Source organism: Bidens hawaiensis, unplaced genomic scaffold (genome assembly GCF_021521415.1).
Source record: "Bidens hawaiensis isolate Kalapana, Puna unplaced genomic scaffold, B.hawaiensis_p1.1 tig00015792_1, whole genome shotgun sequence".
NCBI classification, from domain to species: domain Eukaryota; kingdom Viridiplantae; phylum Streptophyta; class Magnoliopsida; order Asterales; family Asteraceae; genus Bidens; species Bidens hawaiensis.
The window spans coordinates 424,936-452,735 of record NW_027492411.1 but is presented as its reverse complement, the minus strand read 5'-3'; the positions used below and the strand labels follow the sequence as shown (position 1 = coordinate 452,735).

The window sequence follows — 27,800 nt, the reverse complement described above, 5'->3', positions numbered from 1 at the left end:
TATGAGGAAGAACCGGAAGAAGTGTACCCCGATAATCCCAACAAGATATCAACATCGATGGAGGAATCACTCACTTCCCAAAACCCAAGCTACGGTTATGTTGACCCCTATGTTTGATATCTCGAGAAACTCAAGAACCAAGCTACATCAAGTTTCCCACCTTTTCAAGGCGTGATCCCAACAGAGGAAGAGCAAGAAAACGAAATCCGAGAACAAAATGAAGCTACTGAAGCTTTCTTCCACTACTCATCTGACGTGACAGCATCTCCATATCCTGAACCAAGAAATCATTATGATATGGTGACGATGGGTTAGCGCGACCCACCTCCGAGATATGGATACCCCAACTAAATTCCACAGTCACACGAGGAACATTTGGACCGCGCTTTACATGAGTCGGGTGATTTGAGGAAGAAGATGGCCGTTGAAGGAAAGAAAAAGAAGAAGATAGGAGAGACGCTTCTTCGAAAATGCAACAATTTGACGAAGGTGGTGAGGAAGTTCATGAAAGATTGAAGATGATGAAGAAGGATATATGTGAAAATGTGTGTATAATGTAATCATATGTGCTATGTGATATATGTGTGTAACAAAAGAACGTTGAAGACATTCTTAAATAAAGATAGGATAATCAATATATATATCTTTTAACGTAAATATATATATATGTATATGTGTGTGTGTGTATTGTAAAATAAATATATATATCCTTTCGAGATATATATATATATATATATATATATATATATATATATATATATATATATATATATGAATGTGGAATAAGATATATGTTTAATAAGGGAAAATATGTTAAAATTTCAGATATAAAAAGACATATTGAAAAAGAAAAAGATAATGTCTGAACAAAGTAACAACGTAGAGAATGCTCGAAAAGAAAAAGAAATAAGAAAATGAAAAGGGGAAAGACCCCATGAATAAACAAGATGAACCAATTCCCGAAAAATATATGAGTCAAATACAAAAGATGATAAAGGATGCAGCTAGGGAAGAATCTATAGCGAGATCCCAAACAAAACACTCAAAACATTCTCAATCTGTTAATCTTTCCCATAAATCCGTAAATCTCATCCGAAACCGTCTCATGTCGAAGAAAGTGTTCACGAATCGAATATTGATGGAGGAGTTAGACAAGAATTTAAGAAACTCAAGATCGGTGGGTGTTCGTTTAAGGATTTCAAGTATTATGGACCAAAGGAGTTCCATGGTGACAAAGGAGCCATCACAACCATGAGGTGCCTTGAAGAGATGGAGACGATTGTAATAACAAGCAAGTGTTCCGATGAAGAGAAATATCAATATTCTGCTCTCATGTTCAAAGGGGAAGCGCTCGAGTGGTGGAATACGATGATCATGAGTAAAGGAAGGGAGGTGATGTACAATTTAACTTGGAATGAGTTCAAGGCGATGTTGATGGCAAAGTTTTGTCACATGCATGAAACCGACCAAATTCAAACTAAATTTCTCAATCATAAGGTTGTGGGGACGAATCTTCGAGAATACAACACCAAGTTTCATGAGTATTGTCGTTTGGTTCCCCGGCTGGTTATCCTGAATCCAGCAAGGTCACAAGATACATTTGGGGACTGCCGCGGGAAATCCGCGATATGGTGAGGTCTCATTTACCTCAAACGGCCGACTCCGCAATGGAGTTAGCTGGTTACTTGATGGGCCGAATGATCCGCAAAAAGGAAGAGGACAAGAAGATTACAACAACAACCGCTCAAGGGAGAACAGGAGGAAGCGCCAACTACAAAGGCAAGGGCGCAAATCATAGACGATCTGGATTCAACGCAAATGCACCATTTTGTAAAATTTGCCGAAAGCGTCATCGAGGGCAATGCCGACATGCTTCAACAACCGTTTGTGAATCTTATCAAAGACCGGGCCATGCTGTAGCTGATTGTTGGAAGAAAAGATGACATGCTACAACTATAAAGAGATGAGGCATCTAAGTTTCGAGTGCCCAAAGAACAAACCCGCGACTGGTGGTGCTGGTGGAAGTGGCCAGAACAAGAAAGGAAATGCAAGAGTCTTCGTACTCGACACGAAAAAGGCCGCTGACATGCCGGAAACCATTACCGGTAGTTCTTAGTCAACGACACCTATGCTAGAGTTTTGTTTGATTCAGGTGCCAATTTGAGTTTTATAGATTATAGCTTTTGTAGTCTATTAAATGAACCTTTAACAAAGTTAAATAAAACTCTAAGCGTTGAGACTGCTAGCGGCGAAATCGTTAAAATCTTCGAAGCCCTTGAAAACGGAAAAATTCATTTAGCTGGTTATATTCTGCCTATCCAACTCTTACCAATGGCACTTGCTGGTTTTGATATCGTACTTGGTATGGATTGGTTATCCGATAACCATGCTCGTATCATTTGCAATAGCAAAACCGTTGAACTTCAAGCCCCCGATAAACGAACCATTCGAATTGAAGGGGACAAAGACGCTGGCCAAGTTAGCAGAATTTCCATGATTAGGGCTAACAAATGTTTGAATCAAGGATGCTTAGCATTCATGGCCTACGTCACTGAAGAATCAAAGCCAAAGGAGATAAAGGACGTACCTGTAGTCTCCGATTATTCTGATGTCTTTCCTGATGAACTTCCCGAAATCCCTCTCGATCGTGAAGTAGAGTTTAGGATCGATTTTATTCCCGGTACTGCTCCGATCGCAAAGGCACCATACCGTCTCGCTCCGACTAAAATGAAAGAATTAAGGAAACAACTCGATGAGCTGCTTGAGAAAGGTTTCATTCGACCGAGTTCGTCACCATGAGGTGTGCCAATATTATTCGTCAAGAAGAAGGATGGATCTATGTGTATGTGTATCAATTATCGTGCGTTAAACAAAGTCACAATCAAAAATTGTTATCCACTCCCTCGAATCGATGATCTTTTTGACCAACTTCTAGGTGCTAGTTTCTTTTCCAAAAACGATCTTCGTTCCGGCTATCACCAACTCAAGGTTCAATCCGAAGATATTCCAAAAACTGCCTTTCGAGCAAGGTATGGCCATTATTAGTTCACCGTTATGCCATTCGAACTTACTAATGCGCCTGCCGATTTCATGGACATGATGAATCGAATCTGCAAGCCTTATTTGGATAAATTTGTTATCGTATGCATCGATGATATACTTATTAATCTAAGTCTAAGGCTGATCATGAAGTCCACCTCCGAACATTACTTGAAATACTTAGAACCGAGAAGTTGTACGCCAAGTTCTCAAAATGCGAGTTCTAGTTGCACGAAGTGTAATTTCTTGGGCATGTCATAAATGTGAATGGTATTCAATCGATCCCGCTAAAATCGAATCCATCTCAAAGTGGGAAATTTCAAAGTCGCCAACCGAGATTTGAAGTTTCTTAGGATTGGTCGGCTATTATAGAAGGTTCATTGAAAACTTTTCTCGTATAGCCGTTCCTCTAACCTCCTTAACTGGCAAGAACATCAAGTATTGATGGGGAACGAAGCAACAAGAGGCGTTCGATATACTTAAACAAAAAGCTTACCCAAGCACCTATACTGGCCTTGCTAGAAGGTATCGAAGATTTCGTTGTATTTAGTGATGCATCTCATTCCGGCTTGGGATGTGTGCTAATGCAACGAAAGAAAGTAATCGCTTACGCCTCTCGTCAACTCAAGGTACACGAAAAGAACTACACAACTCACGATCTAGAGTTAGGCGCCATAATCTTTGCATTAAATATATGGAGGCACTATCTCTATGGAGTAAGATTTATCGTGTACACCGATCATAAAAGCTAAAAGCATATCTTCGATCAAAAAGAGCTTAACATGCGCCAACGACGCTGGATGGAAACTCTTAACGACTATGACTGCGAGATTGTTTATCATGAAGGCAAAGCCAACGTCGTGGCTGATGCCTTGAGTCGCAAAGAGCACGAAAGCCAAAAAGAGTCCGAGCGTTAAGGTTAGAACTTCAAGTCAATCTTCTCGAGCAAATCAAATCAGCCCAAACTCAAGCGATCAATGAAAACCAAATCTCTGACGAAAAACGTAACGGCACCATTGACTCGCTAGTCAAGGGTGACGATGGTATCCTTAGACTCGGTAATAGGATATGGGCACCAATCGTTGGAGGCTTGCGTGAGAAAATTTTGAACGAAGCTCATAAGTCCAAATACATGATGCACCCCGGGTAGTAACAAAATGTATCAAAATGTCAAAACAAGCTACTAGTGGAATGGGTTGAAAAAGGACGTCGCTTCGCATGTTGCGAAATGTCTAACTTGTTTGAAGGTCAAGGCTGAACACCAAAAGCCTTCGGGATTGCTCCAGCAACCCGAACTTCCCGTATGGAAGTGGGAGTTAATAACCATGGACTTCATAACCAAACTCCCAAAGACGACTCGTCAACATAATGCTATATGGGTAATTGTGGACCGCTTAACAAAGTCCGCACTCTTCATACCTATCAATGAGTCGTATTTAATGGATAAACTAGCACGTATCTATGTGAACAACAACGTAGCTTTGCATGGGGTACCGCTGTCTATAATCTCTGATCGAGACAGTCGTTTCACGTCTCATTTTTGGAAAAGCTTTCAACAAACCTTAGGCACAAAGCTCAACCTTAGCACCGCCTATCATCCACAAACTGATGGGGAAAGCGAAAGGGCAATTCAAATGCTGGAAGACATGCTCCACGCTTGTGTGATTGACTTAGGTGGAAGTTGGGATGACCACTTACCCCTAATGGAATTCTCGTATAATAATAGCTATCACACAAGTATTCAAGCCGCACCATTCGAAGCGTTATATGGTTGAAAATGTAGAACGCCCGTGTGTTGGTTTGAAACCGGAGACAATCAATTATCTGGACCCGAGATAGTCCAAGAAACCACCGACAAAATTCTTCAAATCCGAGAACGACTTAAGACTGCACGTGATCGCCAAAAGAGTTACGCCGGTGTCCGTTGTAAGCCGTTGGAGTTTAAAGTTGGTGACAAAGTTCTTTTAAAAGTCTCGCCTTGGAGAGGCATTGTTCGCTTCGGTAAGAAAGGAAAGCTAAGTTTGTTGGACCCTTCGAGGTACTTGAACGAATTGGCACTGTTGCATACCGTTTGCGACTGCCCGAGGAAATGCAAGGGATACATGACGTATTCCATGTTACAAATCTACAAAAATGATTGACCGACGAATCTTTTTCGATGCCATTAAAAGATGTTGATTAATGAAAACTTAAAATTTGTTGAAAAACCAATACTAATAGAAACTTCCAAAACAAAGAAACTAAAAAGATTAACATTGAAAATTGTAAAAGTTAAATGGGACTCCCGAAGAGGACCCGAGTATACATGGGAACTCGAATCGGAAATAAGAAAGAAATACCCCCACTTGTTCTAGTAAAGCAATCTCGAGGATGAGATTTGTTTCAAGGTGGGGAGGATGTAACATCGAGAAAATTTCGAGTTCAAATTGATAACTTTCCAAAGTCTAAGGATCAAAAATTTCAAAATTCCAAACCTTAGGGTTTAAAATAAAAATTCTATTTTCTTGTCCTATCGCGATACGCGACGGGACAAATGGACAAGCCCATCGCGTATCGCGAAGGGTTTGGTCAAAAAGTTCTAGAAGGGTCAACAGCGATACGAGATCGCTGTTGTACCAACGTCATCGCGTATCGCGATGACGTGGTCTGACAAAGTGTGACACGTGTGCCACGTGGCAGACGGTTGCACAGTGTGTCGCCACGTGGCAACACGTCCGCCACGTGTCAACACGTGGCACAATGCCTGCCACGTGTCGCCACGTGGCAGGTCTACGTGGTGACTGTCCAAGCTACGTCGCGGTACGCGACGGGCTGGCCAAGGAGGCCATCGTGTATCGCGATGGGCTCCAAATTTTGCCTATAAATAGAAGGCCACGGGTTCAGTCCATTCACACATCCAAATTCACACATATTTCTCTCTCTAGCATCTCACTAGCATACCTCGAAGTTCGTGTCATAATTCCTCGATAAGCGTGTCCCGATCCATCATTTTTCGTGCCACCGTTTCCACAAGGTTCGTGCCACCCTCCACCCACATACGACCAAGAAGGTGTTTGTGTTATCCCGACAAAAAGATGATGAGTCTCGTAAGGTGTGTCGGCAAGTGGTAAAAGATTGGTGATCATCGATTGGCGTGCCAAAAAAGGAATACCGAGAAGAAGTGTTGGTCTTGAAGGAAAGGAAAGCAAAGCGGCATCGGAGTGCTGCATGGATCATTAGGGTTTATAAGCCAAACAAATGTAGGCATAATGGCCGAATAAAATAATAATAAAATATTACAAAGGCATAAACCTTAAGTCGAGGTTATACTCGATACCTCGATAAAAAAAAAGAAAACATAACAAAGAGAAGAATAAAAGATAAGATTATGAATATTGATAAGTATATGTATGTGTGTAAATATATATATAATCTTTGTTATGAAAATATTATTTAAGTAATAATAACTATTCTTAAATAATTAAAAAAAAAGAATGAATACGTTTCTTAGAGAAGAAGAAACGTAGGGTTTTATAAATAAACTAAAGGTTTCAAAATTACTTTTTAACTAAAGGTTTTAAAATAAAAAGAGATTTTGAACTAAAGGTTCATCGAGGTAAAGTTTATAAAATAAGACTAAAGGTCTTAAGCCGGATTGTACATCCGACTAACAATTGGTTATACTCTTACTATAGGTGCGAAATAGCAACGGGAAAGACCCTCGGACGGTGTTTGAAGCCGATCCAAATCAGAAAGTGAATACGCCCCAACTTTTATAAACTTGTTTTCAAACGAGTCAACATGTTATATGAAAAACTTTACATGAGACTAAGTGTCTCTATAACATTTATAAACAAGGGTATAAATACTGGCCTCAGGCTATCGAGTACGTTTGTCTGGATCCTTTCATATGTGGTGGGCACATCACACCTGGTCACAATTACGCTCGCCTGCGGGGAGTATGACCTTGTGTATACATATAGGCACTCAACTAGTCGAACGTTGCGTTGTTTCGATGGGGGAACCGAGTATAGAGACTTGAGTTTATAAATTGTGTTGTTTTAACTTGATTATTCCTAAGCCACGTTGGGCCGAGGCCTACGTAGTCTCGAGGGGTAATTAAGTAAAGAAAATATTTTTAGCGTTAGCATATTCACCAGCATTCGTTGCTGACGTATTTTCTTACACTTTGCAGGTGACCAAAATTAGCGCTTGGAGGAACGAAGTGCTTGAAGATATTCGATGGCTCGGATCTTTTGTTTAAAATAATATTAAAATGAATGGTGGTTTTGTAATTATAAAAACAAATAATCTTCTAACTTAAACGAGAATCTTTTATATCCCGTCTTTTGTATAAGTAAATATTACATTTTGATCCACAAGTTTATAAGACTTCCGCTTTCAAACGTAACTCTGATTTAATTACAATTGTGGTACCAACATATGTGTCATACGCCTAGGTCGTGGTTTGGGGCGTGTCACATAACTTCATATTTTCTTACATACTTACATACATACATACTTTCATTCTTTCTTTCATACTTACATACATACATACTTTCATTCATACATATACTTTTAAAGAGCATTCCGCCTATAACCTTCGCAGATATTTTAGGGTATGTTCCTTACATTCGCATATATTATTAGGGTATGTTCCCTACATTCTCATATATTATTAGGATCTGTTCCCTACATTCACATATATTATTATGGTTTGTTCCCCACATTCACATATATTATTAGGGTCTTTCCCTACATTCGCATATATTATTAGGGTTTGTTCCCTACATTCGCATATATTATTAGGGTTTGTTCCCTTTTTAACCATACCTTCCATTTGTCCTATAACCATACATACCTTTCTTTATATAATCATACTTTCGTACATACTCATTTCTTTTAAGTACTTTCATACATACATATTTCATACTAGGCATACTACACATTACTTTCCCTGCCGATACGTGCAATATCTAAAGATCGTTCACGCACCGACAAGCATTCATTCATAACATTCATACATAATATCACATCAATCATCATAGCATACACTTACCATTTAAGGTAAGTGTATTAACATTCACATTGAGTATGCACACATCCCCAGAAACATAACAATGAAGTGTGGCTAGAAACTCACCTGAGCTCGGTTCCTTTCGGAGTTAATGGTAACTCCTCTTTTTAACTGGGGCGCGTCTACCTATATAGCAATTACACGCATCAATTAACTACTTCTAACTATATAATACTTCTAAGTTATGGTAACCCCTAGCTACGGGAGTCCGGGGGTAGCGCCCCTGGCAGCGGGGTCTAGGGGACGAATGGCTTTTGACTATGCACCATTCGATGTGCACCATTCGATATCTCATTCATTATAACTAATGGCTTCTGACTATGCACCATTCGATATCTCATTCGTTATGACGAACGATTTCATTCGTTATAACGAATAGGTAACGAATGAATAATGTCATTCATGATATCCTTGAGACGAATGAGAGGCTCATTCGTTATGGAAACACGCGCATGTATCGATAACGAATGGGTTGATTCGTGGTCTCATCATGACGAATAGATGGATAACGAATGACTAAGATCATTCGTGAATTCTAGGAGACGAATGAAAGGCTCATTCGTTATGAGAGCGCACGAATGGATATTATTCGTTATGACTTCTTACCGAATGATCAGTCATTCGCTGTTCATAACAATGAATATCTGTTCTTATCCAATCTTTGACTCTAATTGTCAAAGTCAAAATCGTCAAGAACGTAACATAGTCAACATACACCAGATCCACGATTAACCCTCAATTCGCGATGAAACAACACCAAATAGGCATCGATCTGCTCGTAATCACATCGCCTACAAACCCCAAATCATACATATAACCGGATCTTTATACCATCGATTAAACCCATCAAACGTTAACGAATTTCAATGGGAATCATTGCATTTGATTCGTTTTTACCATTTACATATAGATCTAGGAATACTAAACGATCCGAACGAGTTTTCGTTATAAACATACCTTTAAACGAATCGGTTTACGAACACGATCTAGTCTTGATGTAGGTTTTGTTCGTCACGACGTTCTAGCACCAACGAGCTAGGGTCTTTTCGTCTAGATCTTGGTTCGGGTTAAGGAAAGTGTTTGTGTGTGTTTTTGAAGGTGTAGGCTATGGTGTAGAAATGGATAAAAATGAAAAGGACTAGGGTTTAAAGGGTATTTATACTCCCTTAAACTCATGGACCTAAGGACCATTCCATCCCTTATTCTACCTTTTAAATTTCCAAGCCCACCCTCTAATGGTTTATTTATCTAAACTGAATAATAACGCATTATCAAATAAACGAAATTTCTTTTATTATTATCATTGAAATTAGGATGCTGCATATAGATCCGTTATTCAATTCATATTTATTTCCGCAATTATTTTTTTAATTAGGATTTCTCGTCGGTAATTCCCGAAGAGTGTGATCTATCCTTTTCTTATCATATCAAATCTCTGCTATTGATATGCTGAGTAATCACTCCCCTTATTTTAGTTGTTTTTTAAACTTTTGGGACATATGCGTACTTACACTGTTTACTTCTTATTAGTATTCACACTAGCAACTGTTAACCTTGTGTGCTATCAATTATGTGTCTAACTTGTTACTTATTTATTTTATCGCATTCGGAGAGGTCCATCATATTCACATTTAGTATGATCATACGACTGTCGTAGTGGCCGGCGTCCGATCGCATGACAATGGTTTCACCGACAACTCACTCATGGTAACCAACTCTCGATTCGCATGGCAAATGTTAGCCCACACATTATTATATGTTTGAAATGTTTACATGCTATGGCTTAATTGTATACCGCATTAAGGACAGTTTTGCTCATTTTCTCATAATATACTATATTGAATTAACTGGTATTTTACTCATTCAACTTTATGTTGACAAATCTATTTCAATTTTATACGCATATGCAGGTTTTAGAATGAGTTGATTGCATGATTGGTGAAGATTTAAGATTGCTTATGTTAGAAGATTATAATCAAGACAATATATCAAGATTTATATTTGGAACTTTTTTTATTTTTGGCTTTGATAAATTTGTATTTGGTTATATGACATATGATGGGATTTATTTGAATATTTAATTAAATTAATAGATATTGTCACTTTAAATTATTGTATGATAGTATCTTGAGAGCTGTGAACAATTAGTTCGCGCCCCGACATTTCTGCCTTAGGTTGGGGTGTGACATTTAGAGTGGTTATGTTTTATATAATTTAAGAAATTAAATCATGTTTAATATAATTAAAACACAAATTAAAAGTACTTTAATGGGGTTTTCAAAAGGTTTAACTAGTTTAATCAATTTTATTAAATTAAAACATTTATTAGTATTTATTAGTTAAGTAACATATGAAAACATGATGATGATGATGATGATGATGATGATGATGATGATGATAATAGTAGTAGTAGTAGTTCAATAATAATTCAAGTAAATTGCATGGGACATGTACATGAATACTTGATCTTGATTATGAATGTTTTAAATGAAGATGCAATACTACAATGGTGGTGTAAAGTATAATTGCATAGAAATGATCACATAAAATACATGAAACGAAAATTGATATTAATTAAATAGAAAAAACTGAAAATTTAAAACGTGACGGGTTTTCGGTTTTGAAAATAAACGAATGTTACACAATTCGTGATGCAAACTGAAAATAAGACTCGTCTTCGTTGCTTTCGCACATTTTGTTGAGCTTGATACTATATTTATAGTTGTTAAACGTTGTTAAGTTGTTGTCACTTATGTCGGTCAGGTGTAATATATAAAAGAAAAATGTATATTTATTTTTATTTAAGAGGGCTTACACGAAACACATGCTCATGATTGTTCGTTTAATTAAACGAACACAAAGTGTTTGTTCATGTTCGTTTGTTATTCAATAAACAAACATAAATGAACTTTCTACCAAATAGTTCACCGAACGTTCGGTTCATTTATAAACCTAGACGTGATCTTAAACTTGTGATATTGGACAACGATGTGAATACTTGTAATATAACAAAAAATCTCTATATATAATAAATGAAAATAGGTTATGACACGTGTTAGCACCAGGTTAAGTTTGATATTGTGTTCAAAGTATATGCAGCCTGTAACATCCTGAAATTTCTAAAAATGATATTTAATATATTATTTATTTATGATGGAAAAGTTTACTTGAGTTAGTAGAAAAAATAATAAAATAATAAAGTTGGAAGGTTAAGTAGGTTTTAAAGATGAAATTAAATATGGACTAAAAAAGAAAGATGAGCCTAAGGTCCATGGGCTTAAGGGAGTATAAATACCCTTTTAACCCTAATCCTTTCCATTTCCATCCATCTCTACACCATAGCCTACACCTTCAAAAACACACACTTAAGCCAAACACTCTCTACTCTACTATATTCAACGATCCGACACCAACCGAAAGTAATAAATAATTTATCTCAGCCGACCCAACCTATTAGAACCCGACACCGCGGCCCCGTGATACCGTATGAGCCGTTTGGACCTAGATCTAGCTTTATTCGGGTGTTTAACCAACCAAAAACGAGCTTAAGAACCACCTTAACTCAGAACTGGACAACCCAAAGTTACCTAAGTCATAAACAATCAAACCCCGATCAACCATTGTGGTTAACGCTGGCTGACGGTGCCGGAATCGAAGAAAAACCTTAAAAATGTGTCATAAAATAGCCGAACTGAACCTTGCAGCGTATAAGTGCAATGACCGTATAAGTTTAAGCAATGTGTATGCATGAAGCGCATAAGTATTGGCCGTATAAGTATAAGCAGCATGTATGTATGCGTACGCCCGCATATGTATATAAACGTTTATGTATGTATGCCCGTATATGTATATAAACGTATATGCATGTATGCTCGTATATGTATATAAACGTATATGTATGTATGCCCGTATATGTACATAAACATATATGTATGAATTACACGCTAAAGAACTTACACGTTGGAAGGGACTTATACGTTGGGAACTACTTATACGCTGGATGACTTACACATTGGAAAAGGACTTATACGCTGGATCTACTTACACACCCATAGTGAACTTATACGCCAGAATGATTTTCCAAATAAATGTAAGATAAGCAGGGTATACGATATATATGGACTTAAATGATGGTTATGATAAGACTAAGTAAATAATTAATAATGAAAGATGACGTTTAAAATGAAGAATTGATTTGATTAAATAATTGAACTTCAGTTTTCTGATGAGGTTTTGAGTAAGGACTTATTAATGAAAATAATTTTTTTCCAAGCTCACATGGCATCTTAACCCCCGCCAGGGGTTGTCGCCCCTAGAACCCCGCTGCCAGGGGGCGCTGCCCCCGGACCCCCGTAGCTAGGGGTTACAATAATCTAGAAATATGAATTGGATAGGACTAGTTAATTGATACATGTAATTGTTACACAGTTAGCCGCGCCCAATTAAGGAAATGAGTTACCATTAACTCTGAAAGGAATCGTACCAGGTGAGTTTCTAGCCCCATTTCCTTGTTATGTTTTCATGGTTGTGTGTATACTCGATGTGAATAGTTAATACACTTACCTTAACTGGTAAGTGTATGCCATATATGATATGTGTGATAGTTATGAATGAATACTTGTCGGTACGTGAACGATCTTCAGATATTGCACGTATCACCAAGGAAGGTAAGTGTTAAAATATGTAATTGTGTATAAAGTACGTATATGATAAAGCATGGTATGTATGAAATCATAAGAATGATAGTATGAAGGCATGGTTGTGCGAATGTAGGGAACATACCCTAATAATATCTGCGAATGTAGTAAACAGACCCTAATAATATTTGCGAATGAATGGAACAAACCCTAACAATATATGCGAATGTAGGGAATAGACCCTAATAATATCTGCGAATGCTATAGGGAGAAATGCTCTTAATATATATATATGAATGTATGAAAGAAAGAATGAAAGTATGATAGTATGTAAGAAAGGTAACAAGCTAAGTATGTTATATTTATCTTCGGATACGTATATATGTAAGTATGTGAATGTAACGTATGTTGCATGATTAACCAGAACTCACTTAGTGTAACTGACTTTTAGTATGCACGCAGGTAAATAGACTGAAGCAGCTAGCTTGAGGGATATTTTAAGTTATGTTTTCAAAGACAAGTTATGAATGTTTTTTAATGAATGATTGAAGTTTTACTATTCCACGAAAGTTTTAATTAACTCTTATATTTAGAACTGTGTTTATGAGTAAGTCCAACGCTTAAGTAGGGCACCGGGAACATGTCCTTACACAACCATGTCTCCCCTTTCATTGAACCGGGTTTTTTTGAGTTTGACCATCTCTATTTTTCCAAACCCTAACCTCATATCTCTCTTCTCCACTTCCGTTTCTCCCTTTCTCTCTTCTCCACTGCCCTTTCTCTCTTCTTCACGATCCGTAAATTATTTTATTGCAGATCTTCTAAATCACACATCTCTTCCTTTCTTGTGACAAATCATCTTCTAAAATTCCAATTGTCTTCATTAATTTTGATTTTTTGTCGACAAATCGTATCTGCCGCCGTCAAGCCTCACTATTCAAGGTGACCTTTAATATGTTTATATCTCAATTATATCCTTAATTTTCTCTAAATTTGTTGTTCAGATGTGCTAATTCTGAAATTGATTGTACACCGTGTATTCATTTTCAATTATTTATGGAAAATTGAAGGTTAATTCATCTAAAGCCTCCGTCAGTCGGCTTTGTTGAAGGTGGTTGCAATTAATTCTTTTATGTTAGCTTCTATTTGTGCTTTTTAACTTTTAATTAATTTGTATTTATGTTATGTATTTAGATTCAGATTCTTAATTTGTTCATCTATATTAACCATGAAGATGAAGATGAAGATGAAGATGTACTGTTGGATTGTTCACATTTAATATATATTATTTAATTATTTAATTCACATTTATCTACATTTTTGAATTCTATTTACTTTCCAAACTTGTTTTCAATATTTTGCAAGTACACATTAACTTAGCTGGAATCCGAATCGAGATATGACTTCAAACAGTAAGTAATATTCTTCATTGATTATTGTATGTCTTATTGATTTATATTATATTCTATTTCTTTATATTCTTTATATTATGAGTTACATTTGTTAGTTTGATTCGTTTAGCTTCTATATATATTTTTTAACCTTTAATCTATCTCTATTTATGTTATTTTTCAGATTGTTACATGTTTATGTATATTATCAACTATGAAGATGAAGATGATGATTACCAGGTACTGTTGGACTGTTCATATATATTATTTATATTATATTTAAATTTATTATTTATAATATTTATTATTTAATGATTTAATTAACAATTGTCTACATTAGTGAATTCTATTTAATTTTCAAAAATATTTTAAATATTTTGCAAGTACACATCAATTTAGGTGTTGTTTGTTTTTGAAGACAAAAACTGTTGCAATCTGAAAATATATAATACTGTTTGTTTTATAAACTGGATGTCGTCTGCATAAGCTGAAAATTAGTTGTCAATCATATATATCACAATAGATAGAAGTCATATAACGTCTGTAAACTGCTAAAATAATTGGTGGTGGTGTATGAACTATGAAAGTGAGTGGTGGTGTACGAATTATGGAAGTGGGTGGTGGTAGACGATTGTGGTAGGCGGTGAACGGTGGTGGTGGATAGTGGGTGGTAGTGATAGACGGTTGTGGTGGGTGGTGGACGGTGATGGTGGCCGACAGTGGGTGGTGGTGGTGATGAACGGTTGTGGTGGGTGATGGACTATGGTGGTGGCAGATGGTGGGTGGTGGTGGTGGTGGCGGACGGTGGGTGGTGGCGGCGGACGGTGGTGGTGGATGGTGGGTGGTGGTGATGAACGGTTGTGGTGGGTGGTAGACTGTGGTGGCAGCGGTGATGGACGGTGGTGGTGGGGGATAGTGGTGGTGGTGGGTGCTGGTAGTGGACGGTGGTTGCGGCCGACGGGGGTGGTGTTGATGATAGATGATGGTGGGTAGTGGTGGGTGGTTGGTTGTGGTGTTGGTGGACAGTGGGTGGTGGTGGTGGACGATGGGTGGTGGTTGTAGCGGACGGTGGGTGGTGGCGGTGGTGGACGGTGGTGGTGGGTGGTGGTGGCGGCGAATGGTGGGTGGTGGTGGTGTTGGACATTGGGTGTTGGTAGGATGTTAAGAAGTTTGAAGATGATAGATATTAACTTATTTTTTAAGACCATAAAAGCAGTTTTTTAGATCTTTTTTTTAAAACAAACTGTCTTCAGAGGCTTATGTCTGCACGCGCGCAAACATAAGCCTCTTGCAGATGTTTGAAGCAAAAACAAACACAAACACAACCTTAGTTGGAATCTGGATTGATATATGGCTTCAATATTATACTTTTCATGTCAAATTGTTCAAACAGTAAGTCATATTCGTCATTGATTAATGTTTTAATTATATTATTCTATTTATTTTTATTATTAGTTTCATTTTTTAATTGATTTGTTTTGCATCTCTTGACAGATGACATTATGTTACTCCAATCAAGATGGACACTAATCAAATTCTCATATGATGTATGCTGGCAAGGTATAATCAAATTCCATTTCCGTTTAAAAGTACTTATTTGTTTTTCTGAACTTGTAATCAAACATTTACATATGACATATTTAAAAAATAGAAACTTAATTTTTTACCAAAAGTAAATGCTTACATTTTCAAGTGTTCACTCTTTCCAAAAAGTTTATATAATATTTAAAAAGCTTAATACATTCAATTTGTTTCCTCTTTTGATGTATGGTTATTTTTAAACTTAAAAAATGTGTAGAAAAGTAATATTGACCTTACGTAAATATGTTTAGCAACTTTTCATTTCAAATTGTTTCACATTTGGTTATACATTTATCTAACCAACAAAGATCAATTTTTGTTTTTTGTTTCATATACCATGAAATATATTATTATGTTATGTGATGAGTAATTTCTATCAAACTAAATTTTTTATGTTATTATAATAGCTTACATTATTTAAAAGCTGGGTCCATATATCATGTTACAAATATTTTAAATTGATAACTATTCTAAGAAAATGATATAAGTATTTTGTGTTTCTAGAAAAAAAACATTATTCTAATTATTCAAAAATTCCAAAATATTCACATTTAAAGAATCAAGTTTAAAACATTAAATTTATAATATTATAATTTTTATACCAATAAATATTTAAAATTTCAGCATGTCACTATTTCCATAAGATGTTAATAGTGTTTCAAATTTCAAAATCTTAACACAGTATGTTTGTTTCCTCTTTTGATTTATGGTTATATTTGAACTTCAAAAAGGTGAAGAAAAGTAATCTTAACCTTACCTAAATATGGTTAGCAACTTTTTATTTCAATCTATAAATACTATTCATATTGGTCAACTATAAGGACAAGTTAATCATTTCAAATTGTTTCACAATTTAGTTATAGATGTATGTAACTAAGAAAGATCATCTGCTTTTTTTCATATACCATAAAATATATTTTTATTTTCTTTCATTTATAATTTTCTATAAGTACTCCCCCACATGCTCACAATTTTGCACGCTCACATTCATTTTCTCTTACTTTCATTATTCAAGATTTCTTCTCAACTCATGGGGCACGGGTATATTTAAACAATTTTTATATTATAATACATTAGTGATTCTTATAACCTCATAAATCTTAAATTTTATGTCACTAATCTCATCATATTTGATTACAGAAACATCACCTATTTGAAGGATTTGGATTTGGCTCATCGTGATTACGTTGTCAAGGTTCGTGTAATCCATTTATGGAAGCAGCCTATGTATAACAATCCAGATCAGTTTTACTCAGTTGAAATGATTGTTGTGGATGAACATGTATATGTTAACTATTAAATTTATAAAAATTTTGTAAATTTTGTTGTTTTATTTTTCAAACCTTTTTGACCTATACATATTACTTTCAGAGAACCACAATGCAAGCTAATGTTCTTAAAAGATGGTATCCCAAATTTGAACATCTTCTTAATGAATCAGATTATTTGTACTATTAATTTATTTATATAATCAACATTACTTTTAGTTTGCAAAATTGCTATCATAAAAATTTATTGCTTGACATCTGTTTGTCATTATATAGAGATTTATATTTAAATTTTTGTATTGAATACTTAGGTTTTGTACATACTTATTTGCGAATCATTATTTACAGCCAACTTATTGACCTTTATAGTGTTTTATAATTTAAAGGAATTAATAATAAAGATTTTTTGTCTTTGTTACTTGTAACATCCTACTTTTGATAATAATAAATGAAAAGAAATTTCATTTACTTAAGGGTGTGTTGTTATTTAGTTAAGTTTAATAAATAATGAAGTGTGAGCTTGGACAATAAAAGATGGAATAAGGGATGGTGTCTCATGGTGATGGGCCTTAGCTCCATGGGCTTAGGGGTATATAAACTCCCTTAAACCTCCCTAAAACTCTCATTTCCACTTCTAGCCTCCTTACACACTCCAAAACACACACAAACACCCTCAAACATTACAGTTCAGATCTAAAACCCAAAATCGAGCATAGTTGTATTAGATCTTTGATTATACAAGCAAGAAACAAGTCCAAGGTCACGTATTGAAGCTAACCGTAGCTCGAAGTGAACCCAAAAGGTACGTTTAAGCTTAAAGACTGTGTTTTTAAGGATGGTTTCCCCTAAGATTGAGATTAAGGCAAATCGAGTATTTTTACACAAAAAAACTATAAACTTGATGAGAAAACGTGGACTTATTAAACCTATTAGTATAGATCTAGCAAAATCGGGTTTTGAAATCAATAAAGGTTTAAACTTTATTGCTAAACGAGCTAGATCTTGGTCAAGGATAGAAACGGAAATGGTTAAAAGATGAGGTAATGGTAAAATATTGTAACAGATGACAAAATATGAAGTAATAATAATAACAGTGTTAATATGTAACATCCCGTTTTCTCATTTCGGTTAATAAAATAAAATATGAGTTATTATGAGTCGGGCTTGTGTTGGGTTAAGTAATATGGGTAATGGACCTGGGTTAAAAAGGAAGAAAGATAGACCATGGGCTTAAGCCCATGACCTATAATATATAAACCACAATTACTCCCTAATCCATTCATTCCACCCATTCCATATACCATCAAAAACACACACTTAATCTCTCTCTCTTATTCTATCTTTCTCTAACCGAACCAAGAAGAAGAACCGATCCTGACCCGAGGTAATGATAGTATGATATTGTATGGATCTAAACCCGCTAGATCTAGTCGCGAAATGACGAGCCGACACCCTAAATCGTTAAAGTCTCGAGATCCGGATGGAATCGAGTATAAACCGATGAAAAGATGAGCTTAGGGGTCACCCTAGCTCAGATCTGGATTGAACGGGACAAAAAACGGTGAAAACCGGTGTAAAATGGGGTAAAATACGCTTTTCCGGCCACCGCCCGGTTTTCCAGCACGGCGGCACCGGAAAGACGGGGCCAGAAAGGCGGCGTACGAGGAATAAGATGTCAGAGAATGTTTCTGACATTCTCTGACCTAACCCTAGTTTGTTACCAAAGACATAACGAATTAACAAGCAATTCGTTATGCCCATTCGTTTAGAAGAGATAACGAATTAGAAGCAGTTCGTTAAGCCATTCGTTAAGTAATTCATTAACGGAGAACTGACGAATGAACCCCTAGTTCGTTATAAGTGCCAATTCGTTATAAAGGTCAATTCATTATACAGACTAGTTCGTTATAAAGGTTCAATTCGTCATAAAGGTTCTGTTCGTTATAAAGGTTCAATTCGTTATAAAGTCCATGCGTCAGGAAGTAACGAATGAGCCCCATTCGTTAAGGAACTGGATAACGAATTAAACTTTGAAAGAATAACAGAAAGGCCCCTAAACTTAAGACAAATGGATTAATTACAAAGAAGCCCTCGAACTTTATGAATTAGCAAATAAAATAATAATTTAAAATCCTAATGAAAATTATGTTAAAACAGTTAATGGAAATATATTTTTTCCAATCTAACCTGGCAGCTCGACCCCAGTCAGGGGCTCTGCCCCTTGGACCCTGCTAGAGGCTGCCGCCCTTAGAACTCTGCTTCCAGGGGCTCTGCCCCCGGACCCCCGTTCATCGAGGATTATAATAAATTAGAAATACGGTATGGGTAGTGATAGTTAACTGATACGTGTAATTGTTATACAATTAGTCGCGCACAGCTAAAGAAAGGAATAACCATTAACGGTGAACGTAACCGAGTTTAGGTGAGTTTCTAGCCCCACTTCCTTGTTATATTTTCGGGGCTGTGTGCATACTCAGTGTGAACGTTAATAAACATACCTTAAATGGTAAGTGTATGCCATAATAATTGATGTGATAGTATGTATGAATGTTATGAATGAATGTTTGTCGGTGTGTGAATGATCTTCGGATATCGCACGGATCGGCAGGCAAAGTAATATGTAGAATGCCTAGTATGAAATATGTGTGTAAAAAAGTACGTAATGAAATGAGTATGTACGAAATGACGATTATATAAAGAAAGGTACGTATGGTTATATGACGGACGAAAGGTATAGTTAGAAAAGGGAACCGGCCCTAATAATATCGGCGAATGTAGGGAACCGACCCTAATAATATCGGCGAATGTAGGGAACCGACCCAATAATATCGACGAATGTAGGGAACCGACCCTAAAAATATCGGCGAATGTAGGGAGCCGACCCTAATAATATCGATGAATGTAGTGAATCGACCATAATAATATTGGCGAAGTTTATAGGGCAGAATGCTCTTTAAAACGTATATGTATGAATGAAAATATGTATGTAAGTATGAAAAAAAGAATGAAAGTACGTATGTATGTATGTAAGTATGTAAGTAAATATGAAGGTATGTACCATCGGGTGCTTATGTAAGTATGTGAATGTATTGCATGTCGTCTGATTAACTAGAACTCACTCAACGTAGCTGACTTTTAGTATGCACACAGGTTAATCGACTGATACAGCTGCTTGAGAGAGACACATGGCAGGTTCCGAAGAGGCTGGCATCTGAATATTTGTCATGATGTTCTGATATTATTATTTATGTTATGTTTTTAAAAACAAGTTACGAATGTTTGTAATGAATGGTTGACTATTATTATTATTCCGCGAAAGTTTTAATTAACTCTGATATTTAGAACTGTGTTTATGAGTAAATCCAACGACCAAAGTGCGGCACCGGGTTCGGGGCCTTACATAATATACCACCGTAGTGTTATGGAAAGTAATCGAATGAAAAGGTATTCGAATGGAAAAGTATTCAAAAAGAAGGTGATGGGAATGGAAACATATGAATTAGGTTCTTAAGAAACTTGATTCAGCAAAGTTATCTAATCAAATAGAAAAGTGATTGAATGGAAAATGTAAACGAATAGAGATGTATTCGATTCGAATGGATATTGTAATCGAACCGAATGAAGAAAGTAATCGAATCGAATCAGGAGGGAAAAGTGATCGAATCAAATTTCCTTTCGATTAGAAAAGTTCATTCGATTAGATCATGTAATTCGATTAGAATTGCCATTCGATTAGAAATGCCATTCGATTAGAATTGTCATTCGATTAGAACTGCCATTCGATTAGATCAAGTCATACGATTAGAAATGCCATTCGATTAGAAATGGTCATTTGATTAGAATCAGAATTCGATTAGATTAGATCAAACTTACGTTTTTCTAATGAACTTTTAGTAAATAACAGTTAATGAAAAAAAATTCCAAGCTGACCTGGCAGCTCGATCCCAGCCAAGGGCTCTGCCCCTTAGACCCTGCTAGGGGCTGTTGCCCCTAGACCGCGTTTCCAGGGGCGCTGCCCCCAAACCCCCGTAGCTTGGGGTTACACTAACATAGAAGTATGATAAAACTAGAGTTAGTTAATTAACACTTAAACTTATTACACAGTTAGTCGTGCCCAACTAAGGAAGTGTGTTACCATTAACTCAGAAAATAACATGACATTGGTGAGTTTCTAGCCCCATTTCTTGTTATGTTTACGGGGGTGTGTGCATACTCGATATGATTAGTTAATACACTCACCTTAAGTGGTAAGTGTATGCTATGTGAATGTTTATGTATGATGTATGTATGATATATGAATGTATACGGGTGATGTATGTATAATGTAGAAAAGGTTAAGAGTACGTATGAAAGTATATAATAATGTAGAAGAAAAGGAAGGTATGTATGAATTGACGGTAAAAGGGTGGCATACCCTAATAATATCGGTGAAGGAGGGTGGCAGACCCATATAATATCTTTGAAGGAGGGTGGCATACCCTAATAATATATGTGAGGTTATAGGGTGAAATGCTCTTTAAAACATATAAGTATGTATGTAAAGTAAGATTAAAATATGAAAGTACAAAAGAAAGAAAGAAAGAAAGAAAGAATGAAGGTATATACTTATGTATGTACGAAAGAAAAATGAACAGGTTAAGTAAGTAATATGTATCTACGGATACGTATAAGTAAGTATGTGAATGTATTGTATTTTGCCTGATTAACTAGAACTCACTCAGCGTAGCTGACTTTTAATATGCACGCAGGTGAGTAGGATGAGACAGCTGGCTTGGGGAGGGTCACATGGCAGAAGAATAAAGAAGCCGGAATCTAAAGACTTTATTTACGATGTTTAAACTAAAAGACATGTTTATTATTGTTTTAAATTTTAAGACTTATGTAATGAATGGTTGACATTTATCTATTCCGCGAAAAGTTTTATTTAACTCTTATATTTAGAACTGTATTTATGAGTAAATCCAACGTCCAATGTAGGGCACCGGGACGGGGGCCTTACATTGCTTATTTGTTTTTAGATTTGAACATATATTTCGCATTTTAGTTAAATATAAATAACATTTATTATATTTGTTAATTGTATTTATATTATATTTGTATTTAATTGCTTAATATTCAACATAATCATCATTTGTGCATTGTTGAGAATAATTTTTTTCAAATTTACTATGTTTTTAACTTATGATTTAAATCATTAAATAATTTATTTATTGAATGTTATTTATATTTCTTTACTTTTATTTTTGTAGATTGCTATTTTATTGTCAAACCTACAATTGGTTTGAATAACTCAAAGTACAAATATGCTGACAACCAAAACAAGCTGGGCATCTTTGTTGACAGTGAGGTGTTCTCGTGTTTTGATTTCTCTAGTCCAAGATATGGATTCTCATTCACAGATTTTAAGGATATCAATGATAAAACTGTACCTGACAATTAAGCTTTAGGTAAAGAAAAAACTGTATAATGTACAATTTTTATTTGTTTATAAAGTTTTATGTTTTTATTTATTAATTCACATATTTTGTTTGTAGATGTTATCGGTTTTGTTGCTGATGTTAAAGATCTGAAGAAATACAAAACATCAAAGGGTAAAGAGACAAAGAAACTCAATCTCATTCTTCAAGATCTAGAGTATGTATTTTGTTTATATTTATTATATTATATATAATTGGTAGCCAATTTTTTAAAACCTTTTATTTAATTATCTTTTTCAAGGATGAATTCAATTTACCTGTTTTTATGGGATTCTTATGCTAATTCGATTTTAGAGCACCGGAAAAACAGAAATGAAAATGGTGTTATTGTTGTTATCCTCCAGTTTGCTACATTGAAGTACTTTGGACATTTCGGTTATGTGAACAACTGTTTCAATGTTTCAAAGCTATTCATGAATTCTGACATTGTTGATATCACTTCATTTCGAAAAAGGTTTTATACTTTCATTGTAAAAGATTCATGTTACAATATATGTTTTCTTAATTTTTTTTATTAAGTAAATATTTAAATTTTTTATGAGCCTTCTTCAAAACTATGTTGGTTCATCATGTTCCACTCAATCATCTAGGCTATTTGGAATGATTTTATCTCTCCATGAGGAATATGTTGTAAGTAGTATATTTAACAACATAGTTGAGTTAACTCTCAATGAGGTAAACTATATTGGTGTGTTTTGATTATTTAATATTTTTCTTATGTTATAATTTAGTTAACATTAATTTAGGTGATGTCTATGGTTATTGTTGAACTGTTTGGATTATTCATGAAGAATTTCCATGGTATTATTTTGCTTGTAAAGCTTGTCACAAGAAGGTTACTAAAAAGAGTGATAGTGATGAACCTCCTACCTCCTGATGGTGTTTTGGTTGATCAACAAGATGTTTTTGAGTGTTAGTCTTGCAACAACACTGTCATTGAAGTTGTTGAAAGGTGTTATTAGATTTCAACTTTATGATCATTATTTTTCTCATTTTTTTATAAACATAGTAGCTGACATAAAAAATTTTATTTTGTAGGCTAAAAATTCCATTGGTTGTCCAAGATTCAACCGGAACTATTTCTTTGACATTATTTGATAGAGAAGCTTGAAAAATTCTCAAAACAACTGCAAAACCATTAATTGAGAAACATTTTACTGTAAGATATTCTTTTTTTTACTTTTTATGTATTATGTCTTATTGTTTAATTTTTTACAAAATATTTGTTAATATTTTTGTAAAATGTTACTACAACAGGGTTTTGATAAGGGTTTGTATCCTGATGAGTTTGAAGTTCTTTTGGGGAAAAAGTTTGACTTTAAGATTGATATCAGTCAATTTAACTAAAATAACAGCTTATGGGTGTTTGGTGTATCTAAAGTTATTGATGACGAGGATATCATATGTGAGCTTGAAAAGAAATCAAACAACATTGAGGTAATACATTTATATTTAAGTATATTTAACATGCATTTTTCAGTTCAAGAAATTCTGATAGTCATTTTTTATTGTTAATTGTGGGTTGATAATTCTATATCTTTGAGCAAAGGGTTAACTAATACTTAGTCACAAGATACCGTGAACTTGAACGTATGACTTTTATACAATTAAATTAGTTGTTTACAGTAATATATATATATTTATTTAAACTGTACATAATATTATCTATTAGTTTGTTAATTTAATATGTTATTTGTAAATACATTTTTGATGTATGAATATATATATATATATATATATATAAATATAAATATATATGTATATATATATAATCACGAATCACAACTAAGCTTTAAAAACCAAACAATCTATACTAGTTCACACAAACAGCAAGTGTACCGGTCGCGTATAGCAAAGATCAGGAAAGTCCGGATATCGAACTCGAAGACACGTGAGAACGGCTCAGATTATAAACCCTAATCCAAGTCCTACCTAATAATATTTAATTGATTTTTTTATTTTATTTTATACTAATTTAACTAACTTACTTAACTTAACGAAACTAACGAGAAAATTTAACGAAACTTAACGGCACTAACGGAGATCTCAAATATGATGAAGCGGAACCACCTAGGTAAGGTATCTTAACAACTATCAACGACGCTCGGGTGACAACGAACACATAAAACTGGGTTCTAAAGATAATCTAACTAGACAATGATAAAGGAAAATAGGTCCCCACGGTCAGTTTTACTAAAGACCCCAGAAAGAATGATAAAACACGGTTGATTTTCTAAGTACCCTAATGATTTATTACTTGGCCCGTATCAAAATCACAAATTCCTCTAAAGCTCGTAATCCTAACAAACCTAGGGAATAAGAAGTAATTCAATTTTAAAGATTAAATAACTCGGCTTACGAATTAACCTAATCAACGGCTAGAAAACCGAACGAGGTCTCGCAACGGCTAACTAAATCGACTAGACCAAAAAAATAAACAAACTCCTAATGTCTTGCCGACTAAAAGGAGATGAACTATTGAGATAAACAACTATAACCAATCAAACCCTATGGTGACGTCTACCACAAACAACCAAAAACATCAAGTAATTAGTCTAACATGCAATCCTAAACCAAACACGAAACTAATTCATGTAAAAATAAAATCACACGGGGTTTAATTAATAAAATATTGAACAACTCAATAGAAATCATAGAATAAAGTCATAATAATATGAACTTGACAATAGAAAATCAATTATATGTTCGTTAATCAACCCAAAATAATTGTCAACACGTCGTCAATTAACCAAACCTAGGTAGTTCTAACAAGTTTAGCTACTCATATTAATAATAATAAACAAAGACACAAAAATATTAAGCATGTTCATGTCTGATCCAAACTCAAAACCAACCAGAATTAGAAAAGAAACCAAACCAAAAGATTCTTCAAGCTTTATAACTATTTCCTTGCTCTAGCCCTCTGTGTAACAGCCACAGTTATATAATAATAGTAATAATCTTCGTTCCTTTTCTTTTCTCCGTAGTTGCCAACCTCCACTTATAATAATAATAGTATTATGTGTATGATATTATTCTAATTTTCACACCAAATTAATGTCTCTCCTTCTAATATGTTCCAGCCTCTACTATGCGCTGACCTTGGAACGAATTATCTTCTTATTTTCAAACTTTTGCGGCTTCCCTTCTTTATATATAATCCCTAAGACCCTAAAGCTTGAATGACACTTCATCATCTTTGCCTTTCATGGGCTACCAAAAACAAATTGTGGTGGGCTTTAGTATTATATCATACTTAAATAAAAGAAATTAATTCATGTTTGAAACTGACATTGTGCCATTCAATTTCCTTTTATTCATATATATATATATATATATATATATATATATATATAGAGTTTATTATAATTATTATGATTCCTCACGTATTGTAGCATAAATAAACTCATTCTTTTAGAAAACCGCTAACATCATTACAATGAACATGTACGAAGTTTTATTTGTCAAGTTTTGTAAAAATGCTCCAATTTAATTTGTTGTCTTATGAGACTTTTAGACTTGATAAAGGAGCCACTTTAGACTAATATTTAGTAAAAACTAGCTCAAAACTACTCAAAAGTGTAGTAAATATTTATAATAAGTGTAGGAAATATTTATAATATTTGTATATATTTTAGAGCACATCAATTATAGGATGATAACTTTGGTGATGTTACTATGGAAATATATGCTGCTACTGATTCAACCCAAGTTCTGAATTCGAAGGTATTTTACATTAATTTTACATTCATATGTATATTTATGAATAAAAAAGTTAAATTTATTGACAACATTTGTTTATAAAAATTTATATGCTGTTACTGAATCTATGGATGATAATGTTATCACTCCTGCTACAAAAAAAAAAGTAATGACAAATGCATTGAGAAACCTCATATTGGTGAGACAACAATGTTTAAGAGGAAATCTAAAAATCCATCTTTCAAGAAAAAATTGGTGGACACTTTTGATGTTATTGAACTTGGTGAAATGTCAACTATCAAACTAGTTTCTGATGGCAAACCTGTCCTGCTAATTCCCAAGAAAGAAAAATGAATGTTTTATCTTTATGTTTTTAATGTTTTTAACTTTGGTGATGTTACTATGGAAATATCTGTTGATAGGACGACCCTTCTACATGAGGTCCGGAGTCGATGTCATTCCATTTCTCTTTGGGTGGATTTTTTATATGGCCTGTCGGCTAGGACATATGTGGGTGATACATACATTAATCCACCACTAGGGTTCAACAGAGGGACGCTATTGGGCCTCTCCTTTTTGCCTTAGTTTTGAACCCACTTGTTCATCAAATCAGAGATCGGTGCAAGCTTCTATTTCATGCTTGGTACTTGGATGATGGCCCGATTATCGGGGATACTAGCGAGGTAGCAAAGCATTAGATATTATCAGGTCTGAGGGGCCTCGTTTGGGTCTTGAATTAAACGTTAAGAAAACAAAGTAATTTTGGCCAACATGCAATGGGGTGAAGGTACAGGAGGGGTTGTTCACTTGCGGGATTGGAAGGCCGATGCTTAGCGTGAAACTCCCTAGTGGTGTTGTAAATCGGGATGCGGGGTTTGTCAGTAGTTTAGCTATGAAAAAGGCATCTAGCGTAGTGGAAGTAATGAGCTGTCTCCCAAGACTTCGGGATCCTCAATGCGAGCTTCTTTTGCTTCGCTCATGTATGAGAGTCGCCAAGCTTTTGTTTGGTTTGAGAACGTGCCAACCTATTTATGTTGGGGAAGCTGTTTCTATATTTGACAATGGCCTTCGAAGGGCGATTGAGGACATCGTGGTTTGTGGAGGTCCATTCTTTGGGGATCTCCAATAAAGGTTGGCATCACTTCCGACCCGTTACGGGGGGTTGGGTTTTTGGCCGAGGATGTATCTACATATGCTTTTGTGGCTTCGAGAGCACAATCGTGGTGTTTGCAAGACCATATTCTTCGGGGGTTGTGATATTTATGGGTTGGACTCTGATTATGGGTGTGCGATGGATCGTTTACGTACTTCACTTCCAAATTTTGATATTAGCGGGTTCTCTAATAAAGACACCGCCCCCTTTAAAGCCCAACATGTTGTGGCGAGTGCCTTATTTAGTGGAATCGTCAAGAGTTTAGAAGTGAAGTTTGATCTATCCCCTCGCCAAAAGGCGGTGTTTGAATGCCTTCGGGCTCCTCGTGCTCAGGATTTTCTAACGGCCATCCCCATTGAAGGATTAGGCCAACATATGTCGGGTTTGGAGTATCGGGCTATCCTTAAGTACCGGTTAATGATCCCTATGTTCTCGACTGATGAGCCTTGCCCAATTTGTCGCAAGGTCTGTTTGGATTCTTTTGGTGACCATGCGG

General features: G+C 35.3%; 1 pseudogene; it reads left to right on the top strand.

The window, feature by feature from the left end:
- Positions 1 to 1,667: 1,667 nt before the first annotated feature.
- Positions 1,668 to 26,505, top strand: LOC143549808 (replication protein A 70 kDa DNA-binding subunit B-like; annotated as a pseudogene).
- The last annotated feature ends 1,295 nt before the right edge of the window (positions 26,506 to 27,800 follow it).